Below are 15,189 nucleotides of genomic sequence, written 5' to 3'. Positions count from 1 at the left end.
TGTGTGTCTGGAGAGTGGTGAGAAGGAAAGCAAGGTAGAAGGAAAGAGTCTAATTTGTCGGAATGCATCCAAGACATAGCCGTCATGGGAGTTTGTGCATGTGTATGTATGCTGTGATTATATGTAGACATGCCCATGGGTGCATGTGTTGTCTGCGCACTCTGTCAGCGTGCAGGTGTCTGCATAAATGTGTATGTATACGTTTTTCTGTTTGCATAAGAAACAAAGAGAAAAATCTACCCAAGTAAGGAAATGTTAGTCAGTTCCGGTGCACAATGTGAATGTAGTATCACTTAATTCAGGCCATTCAACAACTGGCTTCATCAAATGTGCAGTCCATTTCCATCCAATGGCTGCATATGATGGGTTCTCCTTAGATTAACATACACACAGAAATTACTAGAGCTGAACACAATTGCTTCAGACCAATGGGATTTATTAAGTATTCTTAATTTTGAATTACTTTAAAAAAAAAAAAAAAAAAAAAAAATATATATATATATATATATATATATATATATATATATATAAAATAATTTAATGAATATTAATGAAGAATGAAGATAAAAACTGACAATGTACATAATTTTCTTACTGAGTCTAGTTCTGGGTTTTAAAATTTAATTAAGACTTGATTTTCCCCAGAGAGACATAATATATTATAGATTTAGTACTTATGTAATATGGGTTATTTTTCCTACAAATCTGAGATCACTGCTAATTAGATTTCTGCCACCATCACAATAGAATAATACATGATGTTTATGGTGCCCGAACAGTACTATAAATAAATAAATTAAATTAAATCACAAAAACCTACATCTCCTTATAGAAACAGTGTTCCGCAGGATATTCCACAGATACCAACATTACTACTTTTAATTAAAAATATTTTCTACATGAGTACAACTTAGTTTTGAAGTTAGGTTTATAGCTTGCAGTGTTGGGCAATTTACTCTCAAAATGTAATCTATTAAATATTACTAGTTATCGCCATTTAACAGTAATAAGCTACTTTACAATATTACTGTCTGTGTGGAGTAATAAGTTACTTATTACTCTACTTTTGCGTTACTTTGACTAAAATGAGCTCAGAAGAACTAATGTTGATTTTAAATGGAAATGGATGGGGGTCATGTTGTTTCACAGCAGGTAATCAAAGCACAGAAGCTCCAGTTTATTACAGTTCATTTCAAATCCAGTGCTGCGCAGGTCTGACCCATCCATGCATTCACATACAGTGGTTACCACTTTGTATTAAAGTCCCCTGCCTATATTAATAATAGCCTGATGGTATAGAACATTTAAATAGCCTAGACCTTTTAAAATAAATGAATATCCTTGGACACAGGGAGGATCAGGCAGAGGACCAAAGTCTGATAATTATGAGATAAATATTTCTGGGCCTATGATAGGAAACACAATAAACAAATACTGAGGTTAGCACAAGTAGAATGGCGTGCGAGTCAGTCATTATGATGAGCCTAAGTTAATACACCGGAGCTGGAAGACCCACCTGTGTGCTGGTCAGCTACAGCAGCACCGGAGAGAGAGTTATGCATAAGAACGGGACTGTGTGCTTGCGTTGCTGTGCAGTTGTAGGGAATGTGAAGGGAAACACATCCAACAACTAACATCACCCAGATGTGCCGATTATTTGAATGAGGAAAAACAAACCAGAGGCCAGCTCCTTCTCCTAGCTGCTTTCAGGCAGCCTTAGGATGCAGAAGTAGAATGCTGTAGACTGCTGGTATATCAATGGAAATACACTGAACATGGAAACTCACAGCTGGACCCTTCTGTAATGTAGCATATATTGACATGACAATACATAACCTCAAGGGGATATTTTCGCTGTTGGCGCACTGGCAGAAGTGGAGTGATGTGGATCAGTGTGGATGAATGAAAAATGAAAACTATATAGGCTACAGTTTATTTTGGGTGGTAACGCATTATGTGACAATGCAAATGTACTAATATTACCCCAGATCCTGCTGGTAATGTGTTATGTTGCTTTGTTACTACTAGAACGTCGTATATTACTATAGCGCACTACTTTTGTAATGCATTACCACCAACACTGAGAGCTTGCCACTAAGAGCATTTTTAATTAGTGCCCTCTCAAAGCAATGGGGCAGAGGTAGTGTTGTGTTGTTGTACTGCTATCAAAGCTTTTGGAGATGAGGTGGAGGTGGATGGTTGGAGAGATAAAGCATGGGACTCAGAGGCTGCATTACAACAGGAATAGCGCTGGACTTCAACGCCAATTTGACATAGTGGCCAAACCGTGTAACTACAGCTGCTCGGTCCATCACATGATGCCTTTGGGTCCAAAGAGACTTTTCCACTGTGACAAAGATGTCTGTAAATTATTGGATGCATTTTAACAAGTTTACCGATGGATAAAATAATTATTTTGTGAGTAATAGTCAGCACAGTGATGCAGTGGTTAGCATTGTTGCCTCACAGCAAGGGTTTCTGGTTTGAACCCAGGGTGGGGGGTTCAGTCTGGGGTGGGGGAGCCCTTCTGTGCAGAGTTTGCATGTTCTTCCCATATCAGTATGGGTTTTCTCAGGCAGTATGGGTTTTCTCAGGTACTCTAGGTTCCTCCCACAGTCCAAAGACACGCAGGTTAGGTTAACTGGTGACTCTAAACTGGCCGTAGGTGTGAATGTGAGCGTGAGTGGTTGTTTGTCTCTATATGTTAGCCCTGCGATAGTCTGGTAACCTGCCCAGGGTGTACCCCACCCCTCACCCCCACAGTGTCAGCTGGGATAGGCTCCAGCCCCCCACAATCCCCAAAAGGATAAGTGATTACAGAAAATACAGTATCTCACATAAGTGAGTACACCCCTCCCATTTTTGCAAATATTTTATTGTATCTTGTCATGGGACAACACTACAGAAATGACACATTGATATAACTTAAAGTAGTCAGTGTACAGCTTGTATAGTAGTATAGATTTACCTTCCTCTGAAAATTACTCAAAACACAGCCATCAACATCTAAACAGCTGGCAACATAAGTGAGTATACCCCACTGTGAACATGTCCAAATTGTGCTTAAAGTGTCAATATTTTGTGTGCCAGCCATTATTATCTAGCACTGCCTTAACCCTTTTGGGCATGGAATTCACCAGAGCTCACAGGTTGCTTCAGGAATCCTCTCCCACTCCTCCATGATGACATCATGGAACAGATGGATGTGAAGACACCTTGCGCTCCTTCACCTTCAGCCTGAGGATGGCCCACAGGTGCACAGGTGAGTTTAGGGCTGGATACATACTTGGCCAGTCCATCACCTTTACCTTCAGCTCCCTCAGCAAGGCAGTTGTCATCTACTTAGGTGTGTTTTGGGTCATTATCATGTTGAAAAACTGTATTGTGGCTCAGTTTCCGAAGAGGTGTTGTCTATAGTGTTGTCCCATGAAAAGATATAATGAAATAATTGCAAAAATGGGAGGGGTGTACTCACTTATATGAGATACTGTAAAATAATAACTCTTTTTCTTTTCAAAGGGTGACTTGTAGTTACGAGCCCACAGAAAATTATGACCAACCCTTCAGTTGTCCTCAGCTCTGCTTCTTGGTTTTGCTTCCCAAAACTTTACTGGTGTTCTAGCAGCAGTAAAAAAGTAAAAAAGAAAACCCACACTACCTGGCCACAACCAAACAGCTGGCAGACACAGTTGGTGGTGACCAAATCTGAGCTAAAAGGGAAGTGACTGGTGGACTCATATTCATCAAGTGAACACAAACCCACCTCCAAACAAATGCTAATTCTGTTGTGTTTGCAGGATGTGTAAATAGGCAACTGCTAACATGTTTGCCATATCAGCTTTATAAGGTAATCATATGTCAGGTTGTTGTGCTGCAGCCAAGTCACTGATTGTAGCATGGAAGACACACACACACACACACACACACACATACACATACACATACACACACACACACACACACACACACACACACACACACACACACACATATATACACTGAACAAAAATATAAATGCAACACTTTTGTTTTTGCTCCCGCTTTTCATGAGCTGAACTCAAAGATCTAAAACATTTTCTATACACACAAAAGACCATTTCTCACAAATATTGTTCACAAATCTGTCTAAATCTGTGTTAGTCAGCAATTCTCCGTTGCCGAGATAATCCATCCCACCTCACAGGTGTGGCATATCAAGATGCTGATTAGACAGCATGATTATTGCACAGGTGTGCCTTAGGCTGGCCACAATAAAAGGCCACTCTGAAATGTACAGTTTTGCTTTATTGGGGGGGTCTGGGGGGGTCAGAAAACCAGTCAGTATCTGGTGTGACCACCATTTGCCTCACGCAGTGCAACACATCTCCTTCGCATAGAGTTGATCAGGTTGTTGATTGTGGCCTGTGGAATGTTGGTCCACTCCTCTTCAATGGCTGTGCGAAGTTGCTGGATATTGGCAGGAACTGGAACACGCTGTTGTATATGCCAATCCAGAGCATCCCAAACATGCTCAGTGGGTGACATGTCCGGTGAGTATGCTGGCCATGCAAGAACTGGGATGATTTCAGCTTCCAGGAATTGTGTACAGATCCTTGCAACATGGGGCCGTGCATCATCATGCTGCAACATGAGGTGATGGTCGTGGATGAATGGCACAACAATGGGCCTCAGGATCTCGTCACGGTATCTCTGTGCATTCAAAATTTTTGCCCAAATTTGCCCACTCAAGTCAGTTACGACGACGAACTGCAGTCAGGTCGAGACCCCGATGAGGATGATAAGCATGCAGATGAGCTTCCCTGAGACGGTTTCTGACAGTTTGTGCAGAAATTCTTTGGTTATGCAAACCGATTGTTGCAGCAGCTGTCCGGGTGGCTGGTCTCAGACAATCTTGGTAGGTGAACATGCTGGATGTGGAGGTCCTGGGCTGGTGTGGTTACACGTGGTCTGCGGTTGTGAGGCCGGTTGGATGTACTGCCAAATTGTCTGAAACGCCTTTAGAGACGGCTTATGGTAGAGAAATGAACGGTTCAGTTCACGGGCAACAGCTCTGGTGGACATTCCTGCAGTCAGCATGCCAACTGCACGCTCCCTCAAAACTTGCGACATCTGTGGCATTGTGCTGCGTGATAAAACTGAACATTTCAGAGTGGCCTTTTATTGTGGCCAGCCTAAGGCACACCTGTGCAATAATCATGCTGTCTAATCAGCATCTTGATATGCCACACCTGTGAGGTGGGATGGATTATCTCGGCAACGGAGAATTGCTGACTAACACAGATTTAGACAGATTTGTGAACAATATTTGTGAGAAATGGTCTTTTGTGTATATAGAAAATGTTTTAGATGTTTTAGAGTTCAGCTCAAGAAAAAACGGGAGCAAAAACAAAAGTGTTGCATTTATATTTTTGTTCAGTGTACATATATATAAATACTATTATCATTATTATTATTATTAGTATTAGTATTGAGTATTTGCGATTGGTTTAGTGTTAAAAATCAATGTTGTTTTGCATCTGCAAATACAAACACTGATTAGATACATAGATATGCATTAGTCTTTGCAGAAATTCATTGTGTACCATACAGCTATTTTCCCATCCCATTCAAATAAAATCTATTCTGTCTTATATTCTACTGTTAGAAATGCTGGTGTGGACTTCATAAATTTGAATTTTGATAAGGTTTGGCTAAGGGTTAAGCCTGGGCATGTGAGAGTAGGTGTTAGGTTAGAGGGAGTGAAAGTAAGGCCCTCACAGCTATAGAAATACAAACTCTGTGTGTGTGTGTGTGTGTGTGTGTGTGTGTGTGTGTGTGTGTGTGTGCTGGAAGTGACAGTCACAAAGAACCTCCGTCAACCCACTGCAGTCAATTAGAGGCTCATAGCCCCCGGGGCGACACTCCCTGACTTCAGTTCACATCTCCACCTCCGCTCCTTCCTCACCTCCCTCCATTCCCCTCCAACTAAAACCTTTCTTCTTTTGGTTCTTTCATTTCTTCGCTGAGCACTGTGACAGCCGCTGGAGTCAGGGACTTTCATCCAAAGCGTCACCTGTCACTGCCATCCACTTGGTTTCTGTTGTTCTACCAGAATGAGGGAGGGAAGGAAGAGGTGGGTAGCGGAGGGTGGAGAGGAGAGGGTAAGGGGGAGGCTGACATGTTGGGCGATGATAAAGAACATGAAGAGGAGCACAGTGACACAGAGTAAAAGAATATGTGATTTGAGGTTACATTTACATTTTACATTGTAGACATTCAGCTGACGCTATTCTGTTGACTGGCTTACAGTGAATGTAGCAGAAAAATAAGCTTGAACCTTTCAGTCTACAAAGTTACAGGGAGACAGCAGGAAGGAAGCTCAGCATTAGGCTATAATGCATTTGCAATATTCTGCTGTGTGGTCATGTAAATGTCTTGAAGAAGATGATATACTTAAGGTTCAATGTTTTCAGGGGTTCTTAGCTAAATGACAGGGATTCTGGGTGACACACTAAGTGTCCCAATTCTTGAGCCTTCATAGGACTGAAGGCTGGTGGGCAAAACCTACACCTCATCCACAAATGAGAGACTCTGCAAAGGATTTACTTCATCATCATGGGCAGTTCCTGCCCCAAGTCTAAAAGTAATTATGTGTTCAGGCAGTCTGCAAGGACTCATAAGGTTCAAAAGTTTACCACCAGGAACTTCCTCTTAACTGCCGACAAAGTACTAAATGGCACTGGCAACCTCTGATAGGTTCTATAGGTACGCCAGTTTTTCTGTGTGATCACTTCTTGATCCTCGCCTGACCCACAAATTTTCCCAGTCCACAGGCTGTCCCAATTCTCTTATTTCTGCTCTAAGGAGTGAGGAGTGAGTCGGGATCTCTGAGGAGACATGAGCAAAGACACACAAGACCACTCTCCACAAAAGTCTTTTATTGGAACGACATATCTTTACCGGAAATCTGTTAGTGATTGATCTGAAACCACATCACTGCAGTTTTATACCAAAGTGGACAGACAAACACCAGAACCAACACAAGATTATTGCTCCCAAACAGAAATACATGAAATGATCACAACTTTTAACACAGCATTACATGCTGGTGGCATGTAATGTGTTAATTACTTGGTGGCAACAGGGTTGGGTTTAGGCACAAAAACTGTTTGGTTTGGTTAAAAAAAAAGATCATGGGTTAAGGTTAGGGTTGAGGTTATTTTAAGTTATTTTAACCTTTTTGGTTAAAATATCTACGTTTGTTACATCCAGGATGTTAAAACATTGTACAGTGATTGGTTAAAGTCTCTAGTCTCTATATCTTGAGGACTTTGTTTTCTGGGTTTTCTGTTGTTGTTTTTTTCGTGTTTTATGTTATTCATTAATGGTAAGTCTTGATTCCTGTTTTATTTTGTAGGTTCAGTCCTCATGCATCATGTCTGGTTTTTCAGCCTTAAGTGCAGTATACGATATGTGATTTCGGGCTGTCTGAGATGAAAGATGACCATTGTGAAAGAAATGTGGCGTGCTCTTTGGTCATGGCTCCAAAACAGTGGTCTTACTTCGCACATTGAGAGAGGTTCAAGGATGGCTGTTATCACAATCTTATGACCAAGGACACCCTGGGATAAAATTCTGACAGTGTCAGAGATTTGGGATCACCATCTCACAGTGTGACCACTGTTACAACCTACGTCTACTAACCGACCAATAGAAATGTAGCATGAAATGACGCACTGGCACTAAAACCAAACAATCAGACAGATAGCAGCTTGCCATGGAGGCAAAACGCGCCAAAAGAAATGTGTGAGAGTCCAGCAAAGAGGAAAACCTTGTGGAGTTGTGGCAGCAGAAGCCTTGCCTGTACAATAATTAGCTGTCAGTTGGCTTCATGAACAGCTGCAGAGACTTTTGATGGAGTTTGTGACATGGTCAAGACGACCAGCTGAAGTTCAAGTCGTGCATTAGAATGGGAAAGAAAGGTGATTTAAGTGACTTTGAATGTGACATGGTTGTTGGTGCTGCATGGTTGTTGGTGCCAGACAGGCTGGTCTGAGTATTTCAGAAACTGCTGATCTACTGGGATTTTCATGTTCAACCATCTCTAGGGTTTACAGAGGATGGTCCCAAAAAAGAGAAAATATCCAGTGAGCAGCAGTTCTCTGGGGGAAAATGCCTTGTTTATGCCAGAGGTCAGCGGAGAATGGCCAGACTGGTTTAAGATAATAGAAAGGCAACAGTAACTCAAATAACCACTCTTTACAACCGAGGTATGCAGAAGACCATCTCTGAACCAACAACATGCTGAACCTTGAAGCAACTCAAACTGGTTTCTTGAACATGACAGTGAGTTCACTGTGCTTCAATGGCCTCCACAGTCACTTGATGTCAATCAAGTAGAGCACCTTTGGGATGTGGTGCCGCTGACAAAGCTGCAGCAACTATGTAATGCTATAATGTCGATATGGACCTAAATCTCTGAGTAATGTATATATACAGATACAGATACAGTTATTAGCAGCAGAGAAACTGTTTAACAAATACCTGCGCATGAATAACAACCTGTGTTCTATATTTTACTGTGTCCTGTTCAGAGTCACAGAATACATTTATATTATTTATTCATTACTTGCATCTGACTTCTTTGATATTCTGATTGTGAACTCATTATTTTAAATCTACTAAGGGTGCATATGTTTTAAGTCACTGTAATCACATCAGCCATATGCACAACAAGGGATGAACCACAACAGAATTAATAAAAGTCTTTTTTACCTTAAGTGAAAACATGTTTCCTCCCTTCTACACCCCGGCCTTGTGTTGAAGTGTGTTACCCTTCGAATAGTATTTCCCTCTTGGTAGAATAGTGTGGTCACTGCTTACATATCCTTCCGTCCATTGCCTGTAACCACTTATCCTTCGAGGGTCGTACAGAGCTGACATTTGGTGAGTGGTGGGGTACACCCTGGACAGGTCGCCATTCAATCACAGGGCTGACACGTAGAGAGAGACAATCATTCATGCTCACATTTACACCTATGGGCAATTTAGTAAAGTAGCCAATTCATCTAACCTGCATGTCTTTGGACTGTGGGTGGAAGCCAGAGGACCAAGAGAAAAGACCGGGTGATCACACAGACTTCAGACATAAGAGCCCATATCAACAAAATTGTGATATTTCCTCATGATCTCATGTTATTCATATGAAATGGTCATAAAAATATTTTTAGGCTGTGATATTTAGAATACATTTGAGGAAAAACCACAAACAAAAATATGCAAAATGGAGGAAACTAGCAAACCATGCTGAATGGATAATTACTGTATGTCAGTAAACCATATGAGAAGCAATGTGTGGAAGTAATTTGGATTTAACTCCAACTTGGTTTTTATTGCCCTTTAGAAATGTAACTACCTTACAGTAATGTTGCCAAATGTCAACAAATCTGAAATCACCATTTAGCTTTTCACTGAAGTGAGGCACCAAACACACGGTTAGAGAGATAACCAGGTTAATTTTGCAGTGTAGTTTAGGATTGGTCTACGTGGGTTGCGTTGTAATTAATTTGGACAAAGTATTTGTGAGTCTGTAAAATGTAAATGAAACACTTGTGTCTTTGCTCCCATTTTTCACAGGCTTAAGTTCAAGATCTAAGACTTATGCACTCAACAGATATATTTTTGTCTTGGCAAATCAAAATGCTGATTACAGCATCACTACTACACAGGTGTGTCTTTGGATGGTCACAATAAAAGGCCAAAGATGTTGCAAGGCTAGAGGGTGCGTTCCATTGACATGCTAACTGCGGGAAGGTCGTCCAGAGCTGTTGTCCATGAACTGAATGTTCACTTTTACTGCTTTAAGGTGTCTCCAGTGTCATTTCTGTTAATTTGGCAGGGCATCCAACCAAACTGCTGATGCAATAACTGGTTTGGACAACCAAATTATTTTTGCAAAAAATATGTGAAATTGTCACAGGGGAGTTCATCTACATGCTCATCGACAAAAATTTTAGTGCTGCACGATTAATCTAATCGCAATTGCAATCGCGATGTCAGGCTGTGCGATTACATAACCCCATAAAAGGCTGCGATTTGCAATTTAATGTAGGCTAAATAAATGTTAACGTGTGTGCCTGTGAACGTGACTGCCTCTCCTGTTGTGTGTGGAGTTTGTTGACATCACGCCCACAAGCTATCCTGGTGCGTGCAGCCGGCGTGCAGCAGTGATCAGCACAGAGGCTGAAGAAGAGCATGAGCTCGACCATTAACAGGCTGAGTTAGTGGCGAAAAAAACGTCTGTTAAATGGCGATACTTTGGATTCAGGTACGGTGATGCTGAACAGAAAGACGTGCTGTGTAAAGTTAAAATCGCCACTTCCCGCGGCAACACAACCAATCTATATCAGCACTTGAGACGGGACGTGGCGACTTTAACTTTTAAACGTTTACACAGCACGTCTTTCTGTTCAACGTCACCGTACCTGAAAGATGTGCTGTGTAAAAGTTTAAAAGTTAAAGTTGACACGTCTCGCGGCAACACGACCAATCTATACCAACACTTGAGACAGCACAGCACAGAGAAAAGTAGGAAGAGTGCATGCGAGAGAAAGCCGAGCCGTGTAACACTAAAGACTAAGAGACAACTGAAAGCCGCCAGAGCCTCATAAAACAACATCCAAGCACAGTTATCATGGACTCCATAACAAATGAAAAATTGAGCAATTTTGCTCAGGTTCGGCCCTCTTGACATGCTGCTGTGTTGTGCTATGGCTCTGGAATTTGTCATTTACTTGACAACGCCCTGTCCACCATAATCGCAATCGCACATTTTTACCAAATCGTGCAGCACTAAAAAATTTGTCATCGTAACTGACCTATGTGGTTGTGAAGCTGGTTGGATGTACTGCCAAATTCAAGGAAACAACATTGGAAACGTCTAACAGTAGTAAAATGAACGTTTAGTTTGTTATCAGCATCTTGATATGCCACACCTGTCAGGTGCATGGATTATTTTCGAAAAGAAAGAAATGAAAATGCTTACTAGCATGGCTTAAACAGATTTATGACCATAGTCTGAGAGAAATATATCTATTGACTGCATGAAAAAAAGTCTTAGATCCTTAGCTTAAACCTGTGAAAAATAGTAGCAAAAACAAAAGTGTTGCATTTTAATTTTTGCTAGTTGTACAGTGTTGAATTGAGATACTGTTATAATATACTCAGGCTGTTGTCACAAATTTTTTGTATGTTTTTCTACAAAAAGCAGTGCACCCAAATTCATACATACCCCACGCATTTTGAAAGGCTGCAATCACGTAGCTAATGTGCTGACAGCAGTAAACAAGGAAGTAGTCCGGGGTGCTTGTAGGGAGGCAGATTGGGTTGGTGGATGGGTCACAAAAAAATTGACTTTTGCCAGGGACTTCCCTGGAGTCATGTGTTCACATCTGTGTACACTTTTAGTCATTTAAGGTTCATTCTCACCATGTTTCTTTTCCTTAACCTAACCACAGTTACCTTGGTTGCCTAAACCCAAAGCTTGTTGTATGGTGGCTGATCTGGTCATCTGCTTGGAGGGTAAGGAGCCCCTGGACATTTACTGCTGCTGTTCTTCATCTTTCTTCTAACTGCTACCAGCTACATTTTAAATCTCCCACAGTGAGTGTCATGCATAACACGTCATCAAAATGTCACAACCACGCCGCCCATGTCCCCATCCTGCCAGCTGTCCTGTTTATACAGACACAGTTTCGACGCTGTTACTACCTCCCGTAGCAGCTTTGTTCTCCCCATTCCGCAACTGTACCTGACATACAGAACGGCGAAGCAGTATAATAGCGCAATATTCCTACCTTGAACAGGGCTTAAAGGGAAATTTCGGTTTATTTCAACCTGTCTCCTATCGTCCTAAATTTGTTTCAAGTGACTAGTGACATAAAAATAATAGTTAGCATGTTAGCCGTTAGCCTAGATACAGCTGGGGCGCATAGTAGCGTCAGACCTGTTAAAACGTAAGTGAACGGGTATACTTCAAGTGCAAAGTTAGTCCACTAAACAAGCTTTTTCTCCACAAAGACCACCTCATATCGTTAGGATAAATGTCAGAGAACATATAGAAAATGACGTGTAAACGTGTTATCTTGCCTTACCGATGTGGTGCCATGTTTGTTTACCATTTAGCTCTGCTTTCCAAAGCGCGGCCGAAATATCGTGAGAACAAAGCAGTGATCTCATACCGTGCCTGAAATCTCGCGAGAACAAGCAGCAACAGCTGGAAGGCAGAACCGGACAGTAGCCTGAAAAGTTCATTCATTTTTTTTATGAAAGATTTATAGAATAATGGCTAACTTTTTGCCAGACTTCGACTTTGTGGAGGAGGAATTTGATTTTGCAGAGTTTGATGGCCACCCTTATTTATTTGAGCCAGAATACACTGACGAAGAGCTTTGTGAAACAACGGAGGAGGAGAGAGAGAGAGAGAGAGAGGCACAACAGGTAGAGGACGAGAGAGGAGGAATGGCTGCTGTAAGGCTGCATAGCTCTGGAGATTGGTGGTGTACCTGTGAATGCTGTGCCCCAGTGCCCACAGAAGAGGAATGCCTCTGTTGCAAGGAATGGGACCAGTTGCAGCCTTATTTTCAAGGTCTGGATGTGACCGAGGATGAGACACCTTCACCTGGAGTAACGTTAGTATCCAGCTGGGCTTTATCTAGAGCTCACGAGATATTTTTGGAAATCTTATCTTTATCTTTGGGAAGCAGAGCTAGAGGGATAAACAAACATGGCAGCACACTGGTAAGGTAAGACAACACATTTACATGTCGTTTTCTATATGTTCTCTGACATTTATCCTAACAATATGACACGGTCTTTGTGGAAAAAAAGCTTGTTTAGTGGAATAACGTTGCACTTGAAGGTTTCCCGTTCACTTACGTTTTAACAGGTCTGACGCTACTATGCGCCCCAGCTGTATCTAGGCTAACAGCTAACATGCTAACTATTATTTTTTGTCACTAGTCACTTGAAACAAATTTAGGACGATAGGAGACAGGTTGAAATAAACCGAAATTTCCCTTTAAGATAGATGAAGAGTTTTAGGTTAACTACTGCAGGCCTTGATTCTTGTGCATAATTGCACAGGCATACTGCCATGTCTATCACAGTCACTAGTGGTCTGTAATTGATGTTCTTGTTTGTTCACTTGAAAGAGTTACTGTTGACCTTGAACTTGAAAGGACTCATTAACAGATTTCTAGGTATATAGAATTTCAGTAAATGATGGAGAGTGTCAAGACACTGACAAACATCTTAACATATCCTAACTTTTAGGAAAAGCAACAACTTACTTGGGCTTCCTCTGATAATAGCTGCTTTTACACAAATATGTTTTCCAAAGGAAAGATGAGACAAGGTTTCCCTCTATGAGAAAAAAATGTATGCAGAGATTTATTTTTATGATTACACCAATTACAGCACACTGATCACATTACTGCCTCCGAGCTTTGTCACAGCTGTCAGATGCTAAGCATATTGGATTATCACAGGTAATCCAGCTTGCATTATGCAATTATTTGAAGGCTTTTGTTTTAAAGTGAGATACTGAATCCACTGTTGGAAAATATGACGCCTACGCTGACAAAACCAATGTTGCCATGGCAGAAAAAAAGCCTTTATTGGAAAGAAAAGTGATTCACTTCCCCGAGGGATTTGCTCATGAAATTGATTGCTTCGATTGCATGGATTTATATTGAAATTCTATAATGATAATCTTCACATATGCTCCACAATGGCTATAGAAAAAACCTAATTGGAAACTCCATATTTACTCATTGAACCCAACAGATGATTTGGCAGGTACTGTACATTACAAACTCGTGTTGTGTGGGTGCAAATGGCTCAAACAAGTTTTATATTAACTTTCCAAAGAACAAAGTACTGATTGTCAGGCTGAATTATGATAGAATACATACAAAATAGTGTACAATGCACCTATTTCTTAATTTGACATAGCTGTGCAGTCATAAAAATGCTTTCTTGGAGACTGAAGTTTCCCCTACAGGACCATCAAAGGTCCTGCTGTAGTAGGTACAAGCCTTATCTGCAGGCCCTGTGGCCACTTTGACAGGTTCTGTCACATTGATATAGCCACTCTTGAGCCACAGTGTCAGTTTGCTAAATTTCTGTTTTCCATGACTGAGAAAGATGTAGAAGGTGACAGCAAAGGCATCCTTTCCACCTTGATCAAGCTGAACACATTGCCTCAAGCATTTTTGGTGACTGCCAAGCATTTCTACTCTGCTGTCGCTTTCCCACTGTGTACAACACCTGATGGGAAATTGTTTTTAGTATTAAAATATCAAAAAAAATATCAGCATATGATGTCAGACGGTGTGCCTAATGCTCATGGCTTCTTGGTGAGGATATTTATACAGTTTAAACTGATGAGTTTACTCCTCTAAAGCCCAGATGTGACCTGTACGTTCACTGCACCGTCATCTACATCATGATTACTGTTGTAATCAGACAGTTTTATTGCATAGTTAACTTGATAGTATGACTTTTTTTAGTGGGGTTGTGTGAGGCACTTACCTTCTTATAGTCAGTGTATTACCTATGGTTGATGGCGGACAGCATGCTTGGAGAAACAGACAGAAGTTCCGGGACTGAAGTAAAGCAACGTGCTGCTATGGATGGGGGCAACAGCAAAATGTATATTTACATTTATATTATCTAAACTCTCGCTTTTATATACCTACATCAACTAACAACATAGGGGATTTAGGGATGAGTGTGAACCAATGCATTAAATAAAGCATCAGGCTTGGGTGAGATTTATAGGTTATAGAGGTTCTTTCTATTTTTTACTGGCTGTACTAATTGTCTGCATCCTTGTTTGTCAATACACATAGAAAAGCAATGGTCAATGAACGCAATGATGCGAGTGTAGCCAATGTGTTGCATTAGCCTGGAGAGCTGACAGTCAGCCATGAATGAAATGAAGCAAAAGTTAAACATGCAATAACAATATGTTTTTTATGGCTGCTTGGGGGCGGCAAAAACAAGTTGTAAACACAACTTGACAAATCATCACCTTTTAGGTTTATATAATGATCTTGGTAGTAAACAGTTGCTGATCTACACATCCAGCAGTATAACGGCAAGATCGGAATTTATTTAAAGTCATATTTGTTTCTATTAGATAAATAT

The sequence above is a fragment of the Epinephelus fuscoguttatus genome, linkage group LG9 (genome assembly GCF_011397635.1).
Source record: "Epinephelus fuscoguttatus linkage group LG9, E.fuscoguttatus.final_Chr_v1".
Classification (NCBI taxonomy): Eukaryota; Metazoa; Chordata; class Actinopteri; order Perciformes; family Serranidae; genus Epinephelus; species Epinephelus fuscoguttatus.
This window is presented reverse-complemented; position numbering follows the sequence as displayed.